The 19,178-nt window shown below is 45.4% G+C and overlaps 1 non-coding gene across 1 annotated transcript; it reads left to right on the forward strand.

The window, feature by feature from the left end:
• Window positions 1-11,907: 11,907 nt before the first annotated feature.
• TRNAL-CAA (transfer RNA leucine (anticodon CAA)) lies at window positions 11,908-11,981 on the forward strand. Its single transcript has one exon. It is a non-coding gene; the product is annotated as a tRNA-Leu (tRNA).
• The last annotated feature ends 7,197 nt before the right edge of the window (window positions 11,982-19,178 follow it).

A 19,178-nucleotide genomic window follows, 5' to 3' on the forward strand; every position in this document is an offset into this window, starting at 1 on the left:
GATGTCCATGGTTTTGGAAGTAAAAGGCATGCATTGTACGGCTAGATGGGTTGCAGAACCCGTTTTTAGCGACTTGAATTATTTTCTCAGTAGTGAGTTTAAACATCGGCCCGACATGTGGTTTCCCACACAAAAGTGGTACAAGTTACATCACGCCTCATGGTAATTCGACAAGAGCGCTTTTCGTGGTACTTGCCACATGAGGGGTGGAAGGTTCATTGAACTCCATGAGAACCATAAACTACTAACAGATGAGGCCTCTCCCTGGTGATAATTATGATATTTAAAAGCTTCCCTTGTCGGAGAGGTGGTTACTTCGATCACCCTACAAGGGAGGGTTAACTGTCCGGCAAGACGTGATCGATAAAGTTGCGCTGTTCGCGCACATATCTCGGTGTGCTTTATTTAATGTTTCTCGTCGTTTTCTGTAAATATTCCTCTATTCTGAAGACTCTCACCTGTTTGTTCTACAAAACAGCCAGCATTTACCAGCAAAGAAGTCAACTTGCTATTTCTTACCGCCATATTTAAAACGAATGAAGGTTTTATTGTCTGCTTAAGGTTAGAGGGTTTTGTACGGGAACAGATGTCCTCTACGGTACGTCTCCCTTGCGCCAAGTACAAGGCATACATGGAGCCAGAAAAACGATTTTAGCATAAGGGAACTTTCACCGCTCCACTCTCCATTTCTCGCACGAAGCAATGTCCTGAAAGCTTCGATAACCCCGCGAAAAAGTGGCAAAAGGAAAAAAAATTGTTGAAAGCCGCTTGTTATGGTGCGCCGTATTCTCGTTAATATTTTCAGATTTCTCTTCCCTGCCGCATAACCAAGTTAGTGTGCTAGTTCATCCTTCGAAGAGCCTTCACTCTAATCCCCTTTTCGGAAAACTCCTGATCGTCCATCGCTTCTGCATTATTTTTGCTTTCAATCCTATTCTGGTGAAAGATAAGAAAAGCTATAGGCTTCCGCTCAAATATTAATTAACATCTTTATCTTGTTGATAGATCCATCCTCTAGATCACTTCAGAGCTTCCGACATGTGCATAACGTACCTCAAAATTAAGTTATGTCATCAAAACCAAATCATTATTCTTTCACATTTATTGTATTGCTTGATCCTTCGACATGTTCACCGTACTAAGCCTCCATCGTCCACGCTCTGAGCTGTCTTGCTCCGTTCCTGCACAAGTGCTTTTGTCTTCTTAAAGAGCTTACAACACTGAGGGGTAAGCGGTTAGCTTGAACGTAACATCCACAAGCAAATATCAAAACTTTCATCCGCTCCCTACTTCAAAGGTTGCTTAAGGGTAAAAATAAAAATATTCCTCAAAGGCGCTCTGCTTTGAGCTTGGCAGGAATTAAGCTAGTGCCGACAAGAATATCCTTGTTTTCGCTAACACGGCCACAGACAATCGATTTACGCAATAGCCTTTGCATTTTTGCCGTCTTGATTCAGAAAAAAAATTTGCCTTTCTTTTTTACTCTGCGGTTTTAATTGAGTCTGTTATATTAATATCATTCCTATCGGAAGCGCGTTAGTAGCTGGCAAAGAGGATAGCAGTCACTATAGAAATAGTTATTACAAATTAAAAGCTATTAAACATTATTAACTTCGCTGCTAATCAGGAGAGCAAACAAACTGGCGTCACATCTCAGTAGGTGAGATGAGCGACAACCAGACATGAGTCACTGCCTTCTAGGCCGGGTATCAAAAAGGCACCGTCTTCAGCACCTGCCTCTCGGCAATGGCTCCCCACCCACCCCTGGAGGCGATGTATGACCGCGCAGACCGGTCGGGGTAGCGTGCAGTGCGAAGTCGATGTGGGCCCTGCTTCATTATTTGAACGATATTCCAGTTATTTGAACACTATTCCAAAACTTGAGAACGCTATCGACTTGTTTCGAATAATTTCGAACGCGCCCTTAGATATATTTTTAACGAGGTACATTTCCAAAGCAACAAACTGGGATAAAAAATATTTGAGTTGCTATTCCAAAACTTCGATTAGAGGAAAGATATTTGCCAGGTTCTGCTCTTCAACATCCTGTGCCTTTAATCATCCCTCCTTACAAGCGACGGCTTGCAGTCCACCACTACAGGCTGTCGTCGATACGATCAATGGCTGGTGCGATAGAAAATTGGCGGTGGCTTAGCTCGGCTATCCCAGTATATACGTAGCGAAAGTTAAGGCATAGCTTGGTTAGCCTCGGTTAATCTTGATTGCAAATCCTGGTTACTCTGGTTGTCTGGCTAGTTGTCACGTGGTTCGTCACGCGGTTGGTCACGTTACCAGTTACTTGGTTGGTCAAGTGGTGCGGTGTGACCACGGTGGGAATGCGAGCACGGCGAAACTGCAAGTTCGTGGCCAATATAGCTTTCGCTACAAAATTTATGAACATTCATGACGCGTTCACTGACTGCGGCCAACCTTGGGATCTGCAAGTTAATAATAATTGGTTTTGGGGGAAAGGAAATGGCGCAGTATCTGTCTCATATACCGTTGGACACCTGAACCGCGCCGTAAGGGAAGGGATAAAGGAGGGAGTAAAAGAAGAAAGGAAGAAAGAGGTGCCGTAGTGGAGGGCTCCGGAATAATTTCGACCACCTGGGGATCTTTAGCGTGCACTGACATCGCACAGCACACGGGCGCCCTAGCGTTTTTCCTCCATAAAAACGCAGCCGCCGCGGTCGAGTTCGAACCCGGGAGCTCGGCGGCTGCGTTTTTATAGAGGAAAAACTTTAGGGCGCCCGTGTGCTGTGCGATGTCCGTGCACGTTAAAGATCCCCAGGTGGTCGAAATTATTCCGGAGCCCTCCACTACGGCACCTCTTCTTCCTTTCCTGTTTCACTACTCCTTTATCCCTTCCCTTACGGCGCGGTTCAGGTGTCCAACGATATAAGTTCCACCGCTATTTCCACCACCAGTCCGGGAACGCCACATATCAGCCACTCCCAGTGAAGCTCATAAGCCCCCGCATATCTTCGCAGCTTCGGGCTAGGGCACTGCAGATCATGGCATACGCCATAATAAAGCACCACATTACACAAATAAATGTTAAAAGTAACGGTCAGACTAGTTTCCTCAGAAGCATTTTTGCGATCCGTTTTCTGCAGTTAATCATCCGAGCATGTTGACCTGTGTAGCGCAAAGCAAAAATAAGGGAAACAAAAAAATTCCCACTCCATCTCTACTCACGTGCTTTAAAACGCATGCCATATCTTGGTATTTTGTAAGTAATCTTGATCTTTTAGTTTTATGAGGTTCAAAGACACAAGGTGACTCAGGCTATGACAGACGCTGTAGTGAAAGGCTAAGGATAACTTCGACCACCTGCGGTGTTTTACCATGCACTGATATGGCATGATGCATACGCCTCTAGCATTTCGCCTCTACCAAAATGCGACCGGCGAGGCCGGTATCGAACCTACATATTTAAGCTCACTAGGCAAACACGATAACCACTGAGCCATCGCGCCGGCTTCATCATTTCAGTAAATACGCATGACAAACTCCAAGTGCTTTTCAAAAAACACTGTAACTGCGATCTATAATCCCTGGTGCACTCTACCTCTACACTGAGTACCTACTGCCAATACTTACCTCTGTACGGGATTCATTTTGCATTAATTGGAACAGAAGACTTCGAGGAATTGTATCACATATCAGCATTGGCACGCTGCGGGCTGTTCAGAATGCCTCCCACATAAAATGCACATTCAGTGCTCCTTACGCAGAGATCCCAGCGGGAGAATATTGCAGCATTTATTCTTATACGCGCTATTGAATAAGGGCTTCAAAATATATCCCTGCATGAATACTGTTACGTACGCCGAAATTCAAACGGGCACAAGCCATGCAAAACCTACTAGGCAGACGCGAACCAGTTCACCGCAGTATTGAGCCCGTAACTAGAAGCACAAAGACAGAACAGCATCCTCATACATCAGCGCGCGCTCTTAGAAACAAGCGGGCTGCAGCGCTTCCTTGCCGCGCTCATTATCCAGAAATACTCGAGCAGCACATAGTGGCTGAAGCTGCGCGTTTCAAAAGCAGTCGTGAGCTTGAGACAACATAAGCCCCCATTACTGTCAATACCGTCTCAAATTCACTTAGTTTTTCTTTCGAGTGCAGCCAAACAGCGCAGTAAACTGATGGTTGTTGCATGCAGGTACGCTAACACTGAGACTGATAAAAATACCAACGAAATCAACCAACACGCTCCAGGCAGGAACTATTTCAATGAGATAACCTCTTCAACCACAGGCGCAGCCGTAATAAAACAGCGCGAGCTGAATTGCATTCGTTTGCTGAAATAAGCGCCCAGTTACATTGGCGTTTTCGTAATGTAGCTCTCTGAGAACAAAAACGCAAACTCTGCCTCTCGAGCAAATCCTGTCAGAGAAATTTGTGCACGCGTGAGCGGGGTCCATGAACGAGCCTCTTGGAACTAAATGTAAACCATCTCTTGTCGAGGCAACCTTTACACGACATTCAAAATGTAAGCGCAGGCCAGCGGCTCGGATAACAGGGATAAACGAATCCATGCGTGTGCAACGTAAGGGCAGACGGGATGCAGCTCGTAGGCTCTTCGCGGTGTTTGTACACGCTGGTCATTAGCGCCGGCTACGACTTTTATTCAACCATCCCACTATGAGCATTCCTGCAGCACCGCCTGTCTAACTCTTTGGCAAATGCCTCGTGCGCCAGTCTATAGCTTTGCAGAACGTCTTTGGTGAAGCGTCGTTGCCCACGACGCGCACCGACCGAGCGTCTGCACGCAACAAGCACTGCGCACTTCTCAAGTAACAGCACTGCATGGCCCGGAATGGCGATAACACGAAGATTAAAAATAAATGTAATCCACCTCAGAACGTGAGTGTGGGTTTCCGGAGGTGCCAAGTAAATCGAGCTCACATGGCGCTAACTAACGCATAATTCCATTTCGGCAGTCATTCACGGCCTAATCAATATTTCTGGCCACGCATATACCTTCAACACGAAAAAGCCAGTAGACAGCTCGCGAGGAGTGGCTTAGCATTGCTGGTTTCACACCGACTGCCTTTCGGCGCGTTAGGAAAGACATAGCGGAACAGACAATACCGACATTAGTCGAGAACAGGATAGATTCCGCTGCTTATATTACGCCGTTTACAAACGAGGATAGCAAGTTTGTCGCTGCGCACATAATCTGTTCTTTGCACAGAGATATGTTTAGAGTGGTTTAGGAGACCAGATGAATAAAAAATAATAGTGTAGACTTAACGTAAGTGGATGATTAAGCTGGATTTTGATTAAAACGTAACCCACGAGAGAACACGCTGACGACACTGGCACATCCGCGAACACAGTTGTTTGCAGCCCGAAAGATTCTCCGCCGTCTCGCGGTCAAACAGCTAAAACGTGAAAAAAAAACCCTCTTCACGGTCGTATCTTTACCGCTCGCACTCTTGCTGTGTGTAGCTTGATCTAGTATCCAAGACCACAGAGGGCAATCGGAAATAAATTTGATGTCTCCACTCGCGCTTTAAAAACTTTACTGTAATCCAGGGTTGGACCGAACGCCGCCAGGTCTCGTAGCAGAATGGTTAAATCAGTGTCGTGTCACTGACCAATTGCCAGAAAAAAAAGTTGACGTTTCGCAACCCGTACGGGTTCCGGAACTCTTAGTGGTTTCAAAACGTCAACTATTTTTTCACAATTGGTTAGTGACCCAAGACTCGTTCAACCATAAAAACCCTATTGTTTTCGCGAAAACAAAACAGAACCTTAATGCTTTGTGCATATGCGCTGCATCTCCCACCGAATAATATGTGGCACACTTTACGAATAATAATTAAAAAGTTGCATAGCATAAGGTCTTTTTCACATGTCTTCATGTTTAGAAAACTGGTATGGGTGACTTCAGCATGTCAGCGGCTCCGAAGCAGCAGGTGTATGGGGAGGAACGAAAAAATGCTGGCTTTGGAATTGTTGCGTCGAAGCACTTTTTCACGGGAATGCACACTGCAAAGATATAAATGGCAGATGTTAATCGCGCAGACGACCATGCTCTTTGATACTCTCCTAACGGTGCTTCTAAGGGATGAAATGTTTCTGAACTAAGCGCGCTGGACAGTAACGATCTAAAGATGGAATGAATTGTCTCGAGCGATTCCATTAAGACAGTGCGTGTTCGTTTTATGTACTACAGTTTGCAGGCGCCCTTATTTAAGGAATGGCTGCCTTTCCTCGCTTTACCGGTTAGCGTTAAAAAATATCGAATTGTATTCATAATATATGTCACGTTATAACAAAAACAAGTTTATTAAAGCTTCTAAACACAATATACAGGAGGGCGTTGCATTTCCCTCAAAGAATATTTATTTGAATTCCCGAAATAGCGAAGGAGGCTGGAGGACTCTAGCCATAATTGCGGTCATTCGACGCAGTTCCCATTAGCATGCAGTGCAAAAGAAATTGGCATTGTTCTGGACTTAGTCAAAGGGGAGTGCATAGATAGTCAGATGGAAAGAAATTAGGGTTGTTATAGAGTGGTCTATAGACTACGATGGTCTATAAACTATCTATAGACTATAAGGCTGCTATAGACTTTAGTCTATAGAAAGTCTAGAGACGAAAAGGAATTAAGTCTGTTATAGACTTAGACTATAGAAACTCTGTAGACTACCTGTAGTGAAAATGCAATTAAGGCGGTTATAGACTTTAGTCTCTAGATATTCTACAGACCATCAGAGACAAAGAAAAATTAAGGTGGTTATAGACTTTGGTCTGTAGATGGTCTATAGACTGTCTATAGAGAAAAGGAAATTCGGGCGGTTATAGACGGTATTCAAAAGATAGCCAATAGACCTCGTATAGAGAAAAGAGAATTAAAGTGGTTGTAGACTTCAGTGTATAGATAGTCTATAAACTGTCCGTAGACAAAAGAAACTGAGGAGACAACTACAGAATTTAGTCTGTAGGTGGTGTGTAGACTGCCCATAGGCGAAAAGAAATTAAGGTAATAAAAAACTTTAGTCTATGAATAGTCGACAGATCGTCTCAAGACGAAAGAAAATTAGGACAGACATAGACACCTTTCTATAGATAGTCTATAGACTGTCCATAGACAAAAAGAAATTAAGGGGGTTTTAGACTTTAGTCTATAAATCATCTTTACACTCTCTATATAATAAAAGACAAATCTAAAGGATGGTTATATAGTCTATAGAAAGTCTACAGAAATTTTATAGACAATTTTATAAGGGACCAGCGGTTAATAAGGATGCGCTCAGAAGCATGGTTCGGTTCCTAACTTTTTCTGCAGTTAAACAACTTCCAGAAACATTCCTTAATGCTCAACTGTTCTACCCGCACATCTCAATGTGGTACGTGAACTAAAACTGCATCAAATCGCCTCCGTACCACCCCAGCCGCAACAACACTTCCTTTTCATATACAGGGCATTTATTACAACTTCAACCTAGAAATAATATAAGCGGGATCCCGCAGCACTGTGGAGCCAAACACATATTGTTTGCCGTCATGTGGCGCTATTCACAGCATTTTTATATTCCGCTTCATTCGGTAATGAAGTAAAATTAACTGCACAAAATATTAAATATAGAGTCTTGGATAATGGTCTTTTGCGTGAATGCATGCTGAGCACGATAACCGGTCCAAAGTACGCATGCGCAGAATGCTAACAGGCAAATAGCGTCAGCGTACGCGCAAATTTCAGAAGTGAGCAGTTATAACATATCGTTACCGTTATGGAACGCTGTACTAAAACTACTATGATAAAATACTCTGGGCACGCAAACAAAATTCCCTTAGGTTCGCTATCACGCTAACGCTATACTGAAGGACTCTAATACTCACTTTACGGTCTAGTGTTTTACGTTAAGATGTAGAATAGGCCCACAAACAACCGATCAAATTTTTTTTTGTCGCAACGCGCCTCCTGTATGTTTCAGGCATTTAAAGAAAGCGCGCGAAATGTGTAAAAAACACATGATTGCACATGCGCAACCATATTCTAGCACTTCAAACCATGTTTTGAACGAACGAAAAGCGCGTGCCGACTGTTTACGAGTGACGACCTCAGCTCAGTTCGACGGGCTGCACTATGGACGAATGAAGAAAATGTGGGCTACTGTGAACTGCGCGGCTTCACTGCTTTCTCCTATTTTTTTCCTTTTTTTCTGTGTGCTGGTTCAATAAAAGGGCTGCCCAAATTTGCTGTCTTTGGCCCGCCAGTCACTTGTAGATCACGGCTCGCGCTATCAATGTAGGGGAGCAGTGAACTGACGCACTTTCAAGATCATGGTGACAGCTGCGCCGGCCGCTCACTACAAAGAGACGTGCTACTGGGCACAAACATTTCCAGGACGCGAGTTCTAGGAAAAACGTTTATTGCAGCTCCAACTGGCTACCCTGTCGCCTGATATTGTATGAAGGCATTAAACGCCTGAATGCTCTCTTCACACTGGGTAGCGAGGTATAGAGCTACAATAAACGTTTTCTAGGACTAGCGTGCCGGAAACTTTTACACAGTAGTGTATATATATATATATATATATATATATATATATATATATATATATATATATATATATATATATATATATATATATATATAGTAGTTGCGAAAACATGGGGTAAAACAAAAACGAATATATATATAACGTCGAAGTATACGCTTCGATCCGAGGACCGATCTTTTTCTTGAAAAAGATCGGTCATCCGATCGAAACGTCGAGTAAAATAAAAATGTTTCCTTAAATGAAGCGTATACTTCGATGTATATTATTTTAAGCAGTCAAGTACCCCATGTTTTCGCAACTACTACATATATATATGCGCGAACATGGGGTACTTGACTGCTTAAAATAATATACATCGAAGTATACGCTTCATTTAAGGAAACATTTTTATTTTACTCGACGTTACGATCGGATGACCGATCTTTTTCAAGAAAAAGATCGGTCCTCGGATCGAAGCGTATACTTCGACGATATATATATATATATATATATATATATATATATATATATATATATATATATATATATATATATATATATATATATATATATATATATATATATATATATATATATATATATATATATATATATATATATATATATTCGTTTTTGTTTTCTTTAAAGGAAATTACTTATAAAGAAAGAGAGAAAAAGAAAACTAATTGATTGGTCCTAGATATTTAAAAAAATACAAACATTCCCCTGTGCCCCTTGGTTTCGGTGACTGTTGGCTTCCTTAATATGTTTGTCAAACGAGCCCCTCACTTCATTTGCCTTGTCTGCTAATAGCTTAACGGGGGTCTCAGTTCTGGCAGTCTTGATGCCATAGGCAGCGTAAGAGGGCTCTCGCACAGTTTCCGCCCTCGCCGTTAGATGACGTTCTACGTCACACATGCGGTATTACAGGACGTGCTACGTCCACTGCTATGGACGAGGGTGGCGCTGGTGAACACTCTCAAGGTTCGCTTACACGCAAAACATAAATACCCACGAAAGCAGCAGATTGGACAGCCGTCGCCGTAGCTCAGTTGGTAAGAGCACCGGACGCGATATTCGGATGTCGTGGGTTCGGATCCCACCGGCGGCATGGTTTTTTCTGCTGCTTTATAAGTAATTTTCTTTAAAGGAAAAAACTAATTGATTGGTACTAGATATTTAAAAAATAGAAACATTCCCCTGTGCACCTTGGTTTCGGTGACTCTTGGCTTCCTTAATATGTTTGTCAAACGAGCCCCTCACTTCATTTGCCCTGTCTGCTAATAGCTTAACGGGGGTCTCAGTTCTGGCAGTCTTGATGCCATAGGTAGCGTAAGAGGGCTCTCACACAGTTTCCGCCCTCGCCGTTAGATGACGTTCTACGTCACACATGCGGTATTACAGGACGTGCGACGTCCACTGCTATGGACGAGGGTGGCGCTGGTGAACACTCTCAAGGTTCGCTTACACGCAAAACATAAATACCCACGAAAGCAGCAGATTGGACAGCCGTCGCCGTAGCTCAGTTGGTAAGAGCACCGGACGCGATATTCGGAAGTCGTGGGTTCGGATCCCACCGGCGGCATGGTTTTTTCTGCTGCTTTATAAGTAATTTTCTTTAAAGAAAAAAACTAATTGATTGGTACTAGATATTTAAAACATAGAAACATTCCCCTGTGCACTTGGTTTCGGTGACTGTTGGTTTCCTTAATGTTTGTCAAACGAGCCCCTCACTTCATTTGCCTTGTCTGCTAATAGCTTAACGGGGGTCTCAGTTCTGGCAGTCTTGATGCCATAGGTAGCCTAAGAGGGCTCTCGCACAGTTTCCGCCCTCGCCGTTAGATGACGTTCTACGTCACACATGCGGTATTACAGGACGTGCTACGTCCACCGCTATGGACGAGGGTGGCGCTGGTGAACACTCTCAAGGTTCGCTTACACGCAAAACATAAATACCCACGAAAGCAGCAGATTGGACAGCCGTCGCCGTAGCTCAGTTCGTAAGAGCACCGGACGCGATATTCGGAAGTCGTGGGTTCGGATCCCACCGGCGGCATGGTTTTTTCTGCTGCTTTATAAGTAATTTTCTTTAAAGAAAAAACTAATTGATTGGTCCTAGATATTTAAAAAAATACAAACATTCCCCTGTGCACCTTGGTTTCGGTGACTGTTGGCTTCCTTAATGTTTGTCAAACGAGCCCCTCACTTCATTTGCCCTGTCTGCTAATAGCTTAACGGGGGTCTCAGTTCTGGCAGTCTTGATGCCATAGGTAGCGTAAGAGGGCTCCCACACAGTTTCCGCCCTCGCCGTTAGATGACGTTCTACGTCACACATGCGGTATTACAGGACGTGCTACGTCCACCGCTATGGACGAGGGTGGCGCTGGTGAACACTCTCAAGGTTCGCTTACACGCAAAACATAAATACCCACGAAAGCAGCAGATTGGACAGCCGTCGCCGTAGCTCAGTTGGTAAGAGCACCGGACGCAATATTCGGAAGTCGTGGGTTCGGATCCCACCGGAGGCATGGTTTTTTCTGCTGCTTTATAAGTAATTTTCTTTAAAGAAAAAACTAATTGATTCGTACTAGATATTTAAAAAATAGAATCATTCCCCTGTGCACCTTGGTTTCGGTGACTGTTGGCTTCCTTAATATGTTTGCCAAACGAGCCCCTCAATTCATTTGCCTTGTCTGCTAATAGCTTAACGGGGGTCTCGGTTCTGGCAGTCTTGATGCCATAGGTAGCGTAAGAGGGCTCTCGCACAGTTTCCGCCCTCACCGTTAGATGACGTTCTACGTCACACATGCGGTATTACAGGACGTGCTACGTCCACCGCTATGGACGAGGGTGGCGCTGGTGAACACTCTCAAGGTTCGCTTACACGCAAAACATAAATACCCACGAAAGCAGCAGATTGGACAGCCGTCGCCGTAGCTCAGTTGGTAAGAGCACCGGACGCAATATTCGGAAGTCGTGGGTTCGGATCCCACCGGAGGCATGGTTTTTTCTGCTGCTTTATAAGTAATTTTCTTTAAAGAAAAAACTAATTGATTCGTACTAGATATTTAAAAAATAGAATCATTCCCCTGTGCACCTTGGTTTCGGTGACTGTTGGCTTCCTTAATATGTTTGCCAAACGAGCCCCTCAATTCATTTGCCTTGTCTGCTAATAGCTTAACGGGGGTCTCGGTTCTGGCAGTCTTGATGCCATAGGTAGCGTAAGAGGGCTCTCGCACAGTTTCCGCCCTCACCGTTAGATGACGTTCTACGTCACACATGCGGTATTACAGGACGTGCTACGTCCACCGCTATGGACGAGGGTGGCGCTGGTGAACACTCTCAAGGTTCGCTTACACGCAAAACATAAATACCCACAAGAGCAGAAGATTGGACAGCCGTCGCCGTAGCTCAGTTGGTAAGAGCACCGGACGCAATATTCGGAAGTCGTGGGTTCGGATCCCACCGGCGGCATGGTTTTTTCTGCTGCTTTATAAGTAATTTTCTTTAAAGGAAAGAAACTAATTGATTGGTACGAGATATTTAAAAAATAGAAACATTCCCCTGTGCACCTTGGTTTCGGTGACTGTTCGCTTCCTTAATATGTTTGTCAAACGAGCCCCTCACTTCATTTGCCTTGTCTGCTAATAGCTTAACGGGGGTCTCAGTTCTGGCAGTCTTGATGCCATAGGTAGCGTAAGAGGGCTCTGGCACAGTTTCCGCCCTCGCCATTAGATGACGTTCTACGTCACACATGCGGTATTACAGGACGTGCTACGTCCACCGCTATGGACGAGGGTGGCGCTGGTGAACACTCTCAAGGTTCGCTTACACGCAAAACATAAATACCCACGAAAGCAGCAGATTCGACAGCCGTCGCCGTAGCTCAGTTGGTAAGAGCACCGGACGCGATATTCGGAAGTCGTGGGTTCGGATTCCACCGGTGGCATGGTTTTTTCTGCTGCTTTATAAGTAATTTTCTTTAAAGAAAAAACTAATTGATTCGTACTAGATATTTAAAAAATAGAATCATTCCCCTGTGCACCTTGGTTTCGGTGACTGTTGGCTTCCTTAATATGTTTGCCAAACGAGCCCCTCAATTCATTTGCCTTGTCTGCTAATAGCTTAACGGGGGTCTCGGTTCTGGCAGTCTTGATGCCATAGGTAGCGTAAGAGGGCTCTCGCACAGTTTCCGCCCTCACCGTTAGATGACGTTCTACGTCACACATGCGGTATTACAGGACGTGCTACGTCCACCGCTATGGACGAGGGTGGCACTGGTGAACACTCTCAAGGTTCGCTTACACGCAAAACATAAATACCCACAAGAGCAGAAGATTGGACAGCCGTCGCCGTAGCTCAGTTGGTAAGAGCACCGGACGCGATATTCGGAGGTCGTGGGTTCGGATCCCACCGGCGGCATGGTTGTTTTTTCTGCTGCTTTATAAGTTATTTTCATTAAACCGATTGATTGGCACTACAAATAAAAAAAATTACAAACATTCTCCTATGCACCTTGGTTTCTGTAACTGTTGGTTTCCCTTATATATATATATATATATATATATATAGAGAGAGAGAGAGAGAGAGAGAGAGAGTCTTGAGAAAGGACAGGCTCTGTCCGAAACGTCGACTCAAAATAAATCTATGGCTAAATGAAGCGTTTTCAACTTTGAATACATACACATATATATATATATATATATATATATATATATATATATATATATATATATATATATATATATATATATATATATATATATATATATATATATATATATATATATATATAGCTCTTGAGTTGAGGCTGCCGGACCAAAAGCACTGCCCCATAGCTGCACAAACGATAAAAGCACTAGCGCAGTGCCCGAAACAAACCGATTTCGGTAACTTTTCACGCTCTTTGTCCTGCAGCATAGCGCTCCAGTGCTCTAGAGAAGCCTCCTCAGCTGTGCTGACTACTGATGCTGAGAAGGGACGTACACACTATAGCGCTGTTCAGCACTCATGTGCGCGTCTCTTCTCTGCGTCCGTGTCTTGTTCGTGTTGTTGTAAGAATATTTTTTATATTTTGAGGATTTTCTTTTAATGCTGAAAAAAAGGTACAGTGCAGGCGTACGTTGCATACGTTGCTACTAAGCGCTAGATTGGTTATTTCTAAACCGCCCTATACATTTTCAAGAATTGCAGTTGACCAGAACGGTAATGTAAAAAAAATGCGCAATTGATTTAGGCGAACAACTAATTAGGCAAATTTTTTAAGACTGAGGAGCAACCGCTAGTCGCAGTGTGTCGCTTGTTTCTTCCAACATCAATCCCCTGCCTATTTTTGTAAATCCTTTATTCAAAATACGTGAAACGGCCGGTATTCTGCGCACTGCGCTGTACTACTGACTGCGCTTGTTGGTTCATCCTTTACTCTGCAGGCTAGAACATCGCCGGCAATAAGTTAAACGGACTGATCGTCGCTATAAACTTTGTCTCCGAGCTCATTTCCAGCGAGCATGGATGGGAAGTTCTCACAGCCCCGTTCTGCGGAGCGTAAACATGGAAGTCCCGTCGTCAGCGACATTTGTGTTTGTTAGCAGCTGAACGGTCCGCGCTCGCCGAACCACGGCGAGTGTTAGACCCAGTGGCGTGGGGTAGGAATCTGCGCTTTAAGCACGGCCGAAACCGCTAATGGAGCCATGTTTCGGGGGTGTCTGGGGAAAAAAAGAGGGGGAAGAAAGCATCGCACTGACTCCGCCGATACATGTACCGCCAGCTGCCCGCATGAAAGGCGAGCCCTAATGCACTGGCGCGCTAATTAATGGACTGCTCTTAGCGCCGCAAGCTTCCCGTCTCGCTGTTCCTTCTTTCATGAAAAGATTTGGTTTGGATTTTATGGGGGGTTTAACGTCCCAAAGGGACACAGGCTATGAGGGACGCCGCAGTGATGGGCTCCGGAAAATTCGACCACCTGGGCTTCTCTAACGTGCACTGACATCGCACAGTACAGGGGCCTCAAGAATAACGCCTCCATGGAAATTCTACCGCCGTGGCGGGGATCGAACCCACGACTTTTGGGCCAGCAGCCGAGCGCCACAAGCACTGAGCCACCGCGGCGGGGCGTTTTTATGAAGGGGGAAAGAACAGTGCGCAATATTTGGCACTTGAGACTTTAATATTAGAATTACAAGTAGTACTGGTAGCCGTGTATTGCAGAATAAAAATGAAAACGGAAGCAAAAATTCTGCAAGCCAAGCCAATTGCTGTCTACTGACTGAAGCATCCACGATGGGACCGACTGATTGACACAAAAGAATGAATCCAAAAACAGGCGGCGGAATTTCCGAGGGGCTCTCAAGAGTAGAGCCCTTGTTAATAATAATAGTTGGCTTTGGGGGAAAGGGAATGTCGCAGTATCTGTCTCATATATAGTTGGACACCTGAACCGCGCCTTAAGGAAAGGGATAAAGGAGGGAGTGAAAGGAGAAAGGAAGAAAGAGGTGCCGTAGTGGAGGGCTGCGGAATAATTTCGACCACCGGGGGATCTTTAACGTCCACTGACATCGCACAGAACACGGGCGCCTTAGCGTTTTGCCTCCATAAGAACGCAGCCGCCGCGGTCGGGTTCGAGCCCGGGAACTCCGGAACAGTAGCCGAGCGCCCTAACCACTGAGCCACCGCGGCGGGTAGAGCCCTTGTTGCATTGCGCGAATTTCAATTGCACGATGCCTACGTGTGGCTGGCTGATCACATCGTCAGATATGCTTTTTATATATACATTGTGTTCTGCGTGCTCTTTTGGTTTTTCTTCGTTGCTATGTATCGTTTGCTGTTTTTGTGAAATGTCGTGCTATGCCGACATTTCCTGGTAATAAGGACAAAAAACGCTAGGACCGGCGGAAATAAAGGGTCAGAGAGAGGATACATAGGTGAAGTACAGATAGGAGCGAGAGACAGAAAGTGTAGGGGGTGGGAGGCGCGACTATATACACTATTTACGCACAAATAAGCCCACAAGAAAACGTTAGAATGTACCGCCGCTATTAGCAAGAAATAAAGTTGGAAAATCACAGTACCTTTTTTTTTCGTGCGTCTTGAAATAGGCGCACCGGATTATTAGCTCTACTTCTGAATGGGTTAGCTTGCGCTCTGTATAGAGCAGGGTTCTCAAACGCGCGGCCCCAACAGCTGCAGCCTGCGGCCTGCCGGCACCCCAAGTTTTATCTTTTATTCGTAAATCTAGTGCCGTCTTCACGAGTCAGCTTCACCACCAGGCTTTCTTACCAAAAAAAAAAATCGGCCAAAAAGTTACGTCCGCTGACAGCACTGATCCTCTGCGTACTATAAAAGAGGGAGGGGTTCCTTAATCTGCGTTACCTCCAGATGGATGTCAGCTGCTTTCAAAAGCACACAAGAAGCGAGGCGTCGAACAACCCTCTCGCTCTTTTGCACCCTTACGAATCTCTAATGAACCCACTCCTAAAGGCACGGTAGCAAAGAGACAAAATCCAGCCCCCTTCCCTTTCTTGCGTATCCTGCGCTGCAGAGCTAGGGGAAGCTGTCTGGAAGTGGACGATTTCCACACCACAGTGGAAAACTCGGGTGTGGAAATTGAAAGGCAGTAACTTCCTACTTTTTCTTTTATCCTTGTCAGTGAGTCACGAACTGTCGTCTTGTACAAGGCGAAAGTATTGAGCTGGTTACAAAAGGCACGGTCGATGCACTTGTCAGCAGTCACGGCGCAGGTAACCTGTAAACTGACCCATTACCCATCTCCCGGGGCGCTCCAGCAACAATGCAGTTTTGTTCATTCAGTGAAATCGCATTCTTAAGTTTCCGAAGTTCTTTTTTATTTTTTTACTTTTTTTTGGGGGGGGGGGGGGGAGGGTTGATTGGTGCCTGCAGCTCTTGTTAAGTTCTCACCTCCTTACTTAAAGCGGGACAAAGGATCCCCATCTACCGTTTATTTCTTCCCGCTCGATCATCAAGCCACGGACTTCCTGACTATCAGCAACCCTACGAAAGCTTTGTCCTCCCTCATTTCAGAAACCCCGCTCTTACCTACACGTACGTTCTTTCCCCGTTACAGTAGTTTAACAACAAAACTGCGGCTCGAAAGGCCTTAAAACCAAGGTTATAAAGGCTACAAGTGTGAATGGCTGCACGTTTAGTTGTTGGTGGTGATTGTCGACTGCATTTAGCAATCGGAGATCATGCAATTCCAGGGGTGTCTAAGGCACATGGAATGAAGATAAAATTAAGCTGGCCACCACCTTTGCTTGTTTCCTTCAGCGCTTTCAGTGAGTACCCATAATCGCAGTACCATGCGAGCGTTCCTACAAAGGCATAAAGTTTCCGTTGAGGAGTGACCCTCTTGGACAGAAGTACTTGTTGCGTGCCCCTTACCCCACTTTCCACTCGCTGACATTCGAAATCTGTATACCGCATACAAAAACCACGTTTTTGGGGAGGGTTTTTCCTGCTTTTCACACCCTGTGTAACATTATTTGGGAAGCTTTATTAAGCACGTCACCATACCGAACGCCACTCGGCGATAGCCTGCTGTGACTCCAATTTCACTTCTGCTGCATCTATTGCAATATTTTCCTCAGCCCTTGCAGCGGTAAGAACACAGGTTTTTACAGTGAAAGTGCAGGTTTGGAATGTCATTCTCAAAGTCCCCAACTAAACGAAAAGTTGAAGGTGAAACGCGGTGTTTTCAACCTCGATAGGAACAGTCGTGTTTTTTCACTGATTGGCGGAACAAGGTGATGTGTTTCATCTGCCGTCAGACCCGGTATGTGCCGAACAATTACAACGTGCGACGCCACTTCCTCTCCTGTCATCATAAAAAATACGGTGCTTTAACTGGAAAGATGTGCGATGACAAAGTGTATGAACTGAAGGCGTCACTCGGAAAACAGCGAAATTTCTCCAAAAGCCTGCCAAAGCAGCGGAAGAAACGCAGTGCGCACGCTTCATTATTTCCCATATAATAGCAAAACCTTCCACCGACCAGTTATTTGGGAAACCTGCTTGCTTGAAACCGCCGGCCCTATCTGTCCCAGCATTAAAGCAGAATTCGGTAACAAAAGCCTTTCACCCAGTACGGTGGCGGTGTGCTTTCTTTATTAGGGGCGTGGAAAGAAAAATTAAGCAAAGGTTTACCACAGCTAAACCTACGTAGACAAAGCGAAAACAGACGGTTATGCGTACTTATACTTGGCTAAGCTCACTCTTGCTAAGCGGTGGTGTATCGAGCAGCTAGACGTGGCTTGGCGTCTATAACGTTGAGTTCGTTCCGGACACCGAATAGACAGCGCGGCCACCCTTCCACCCCGCCAGGTGGCAGTTCATGGGTGATCGCGAGAGGTTGCTCTCTTAATGAATGATGCGGCCTCTTGCTGCAGTGCCGCGTGTCTGGCAAACGTTGTCAGCGGTAATGCACGCAACCCACATCTCTGTCTCACCACAGCCACGTGTCTCAAAGCGTGATTGAGGCGTTTACTGCCCCAGGGAGCCATCAGAAAATTATCGGAATCTAGAACGTTGTCAACGCCGACGGCCTATAGGCTTATGGCTTATGAGGGTTTAACGTCCCAAAGCGACTCAGGCTTTGAGGGACGCCGTAGTGAACGGCTCCGGAAATTTCGACCACCTGGGGTTCTTTAACGTGCACTGACATCGCACAATACACGGGCCTCTAGAATTTCACTTCCATCGAAATTCGACCGCCACGGTCGGGATCGAACCCGCGTTCTTCGGGCCGGCAGCCGAGCGCCATAACCACTCAGCCACCGCGGCGGCCTCCGACGGCCTATAGAAACAGAGGTGAGCGCTCGGTTTCAACGGCGGCGGCGGCGGCGTCTGAGTGACGTCATAGCTGTCACATGGTTTCTCCTCAATTCAAAGTCAAACTCGCGCACACGGCGAAGAAGCTACCGAGCGGAGCAGTTGAGCTTTCCCTTTAAAACCTCAACTTGGCAGAACAACTGAGCAATGTCCCATTGAAAGGCAGCACTACAAGAGCGTACGATTTCGGTGCTTGAAGGACTTGTTGAGCGTAGCGGCTTGCGGTGGGAGCGGATGATGTGTGGCGACCGACGGTGCTCCGTCAATGGTCAGAAGCAGGAGGGGTCTTGAAGGACGTTTGGGAAATAAGCTTGAAGGGCTCGGAGTCACTGAACAGTTGATGGCTGTGCACCGCATCTTACACCAAGAAGCTCTATGCAGCAAGACACTGAATACAAATTCTGTCACGCACGCAGTGTTCGGCGCAGTGAAGTTCATTCGTTCAAGAGCGCTCAACCATCGTCAGTCCACTTCTATGTTACAACAGGAAGAATGCAATCATAATGAGATCCTATATATAACACACGGACGTGCGCTGGTTGAACCGCGGAAAAGAATTGGTTGAAAATTGGTGTTTTGGGGAAAGGAAAATGGCGCCGTATCTGTCTCACATATCGGCGGACACCTGAACCGCGCTGTAAGCGAAGGGATAAAGGAGGCACTGAACGAAGAAATGAGGAAAGAGGTGACGTAGTGGGGGGCTCCGGAATAATTTCGGCCACCTGGGGTATTTAACGTGCACCGACGTGAAGAGGTTTTTTGACTTCACAGAAGAAGTCGACAGCTTCTTTAAAATGAGAAGTGGCTTCATTACCTGAATTCCATTTC

This window comes from Amblyomma americanum, chromosome 10, assembly GCF_052857255.1.
Source record: "Amblyomma americanum isolate KBUSLIRL-KWMA chromosome 10, ASM5285725v1, whole genome shotgun sequence".
Taxonomy (NCBI): Eukaryota; Metazoa; Arthropoda; class Arachnida; order Ixodida; family Ixodidae; genus Amblyomma; species Amblyomma americanum.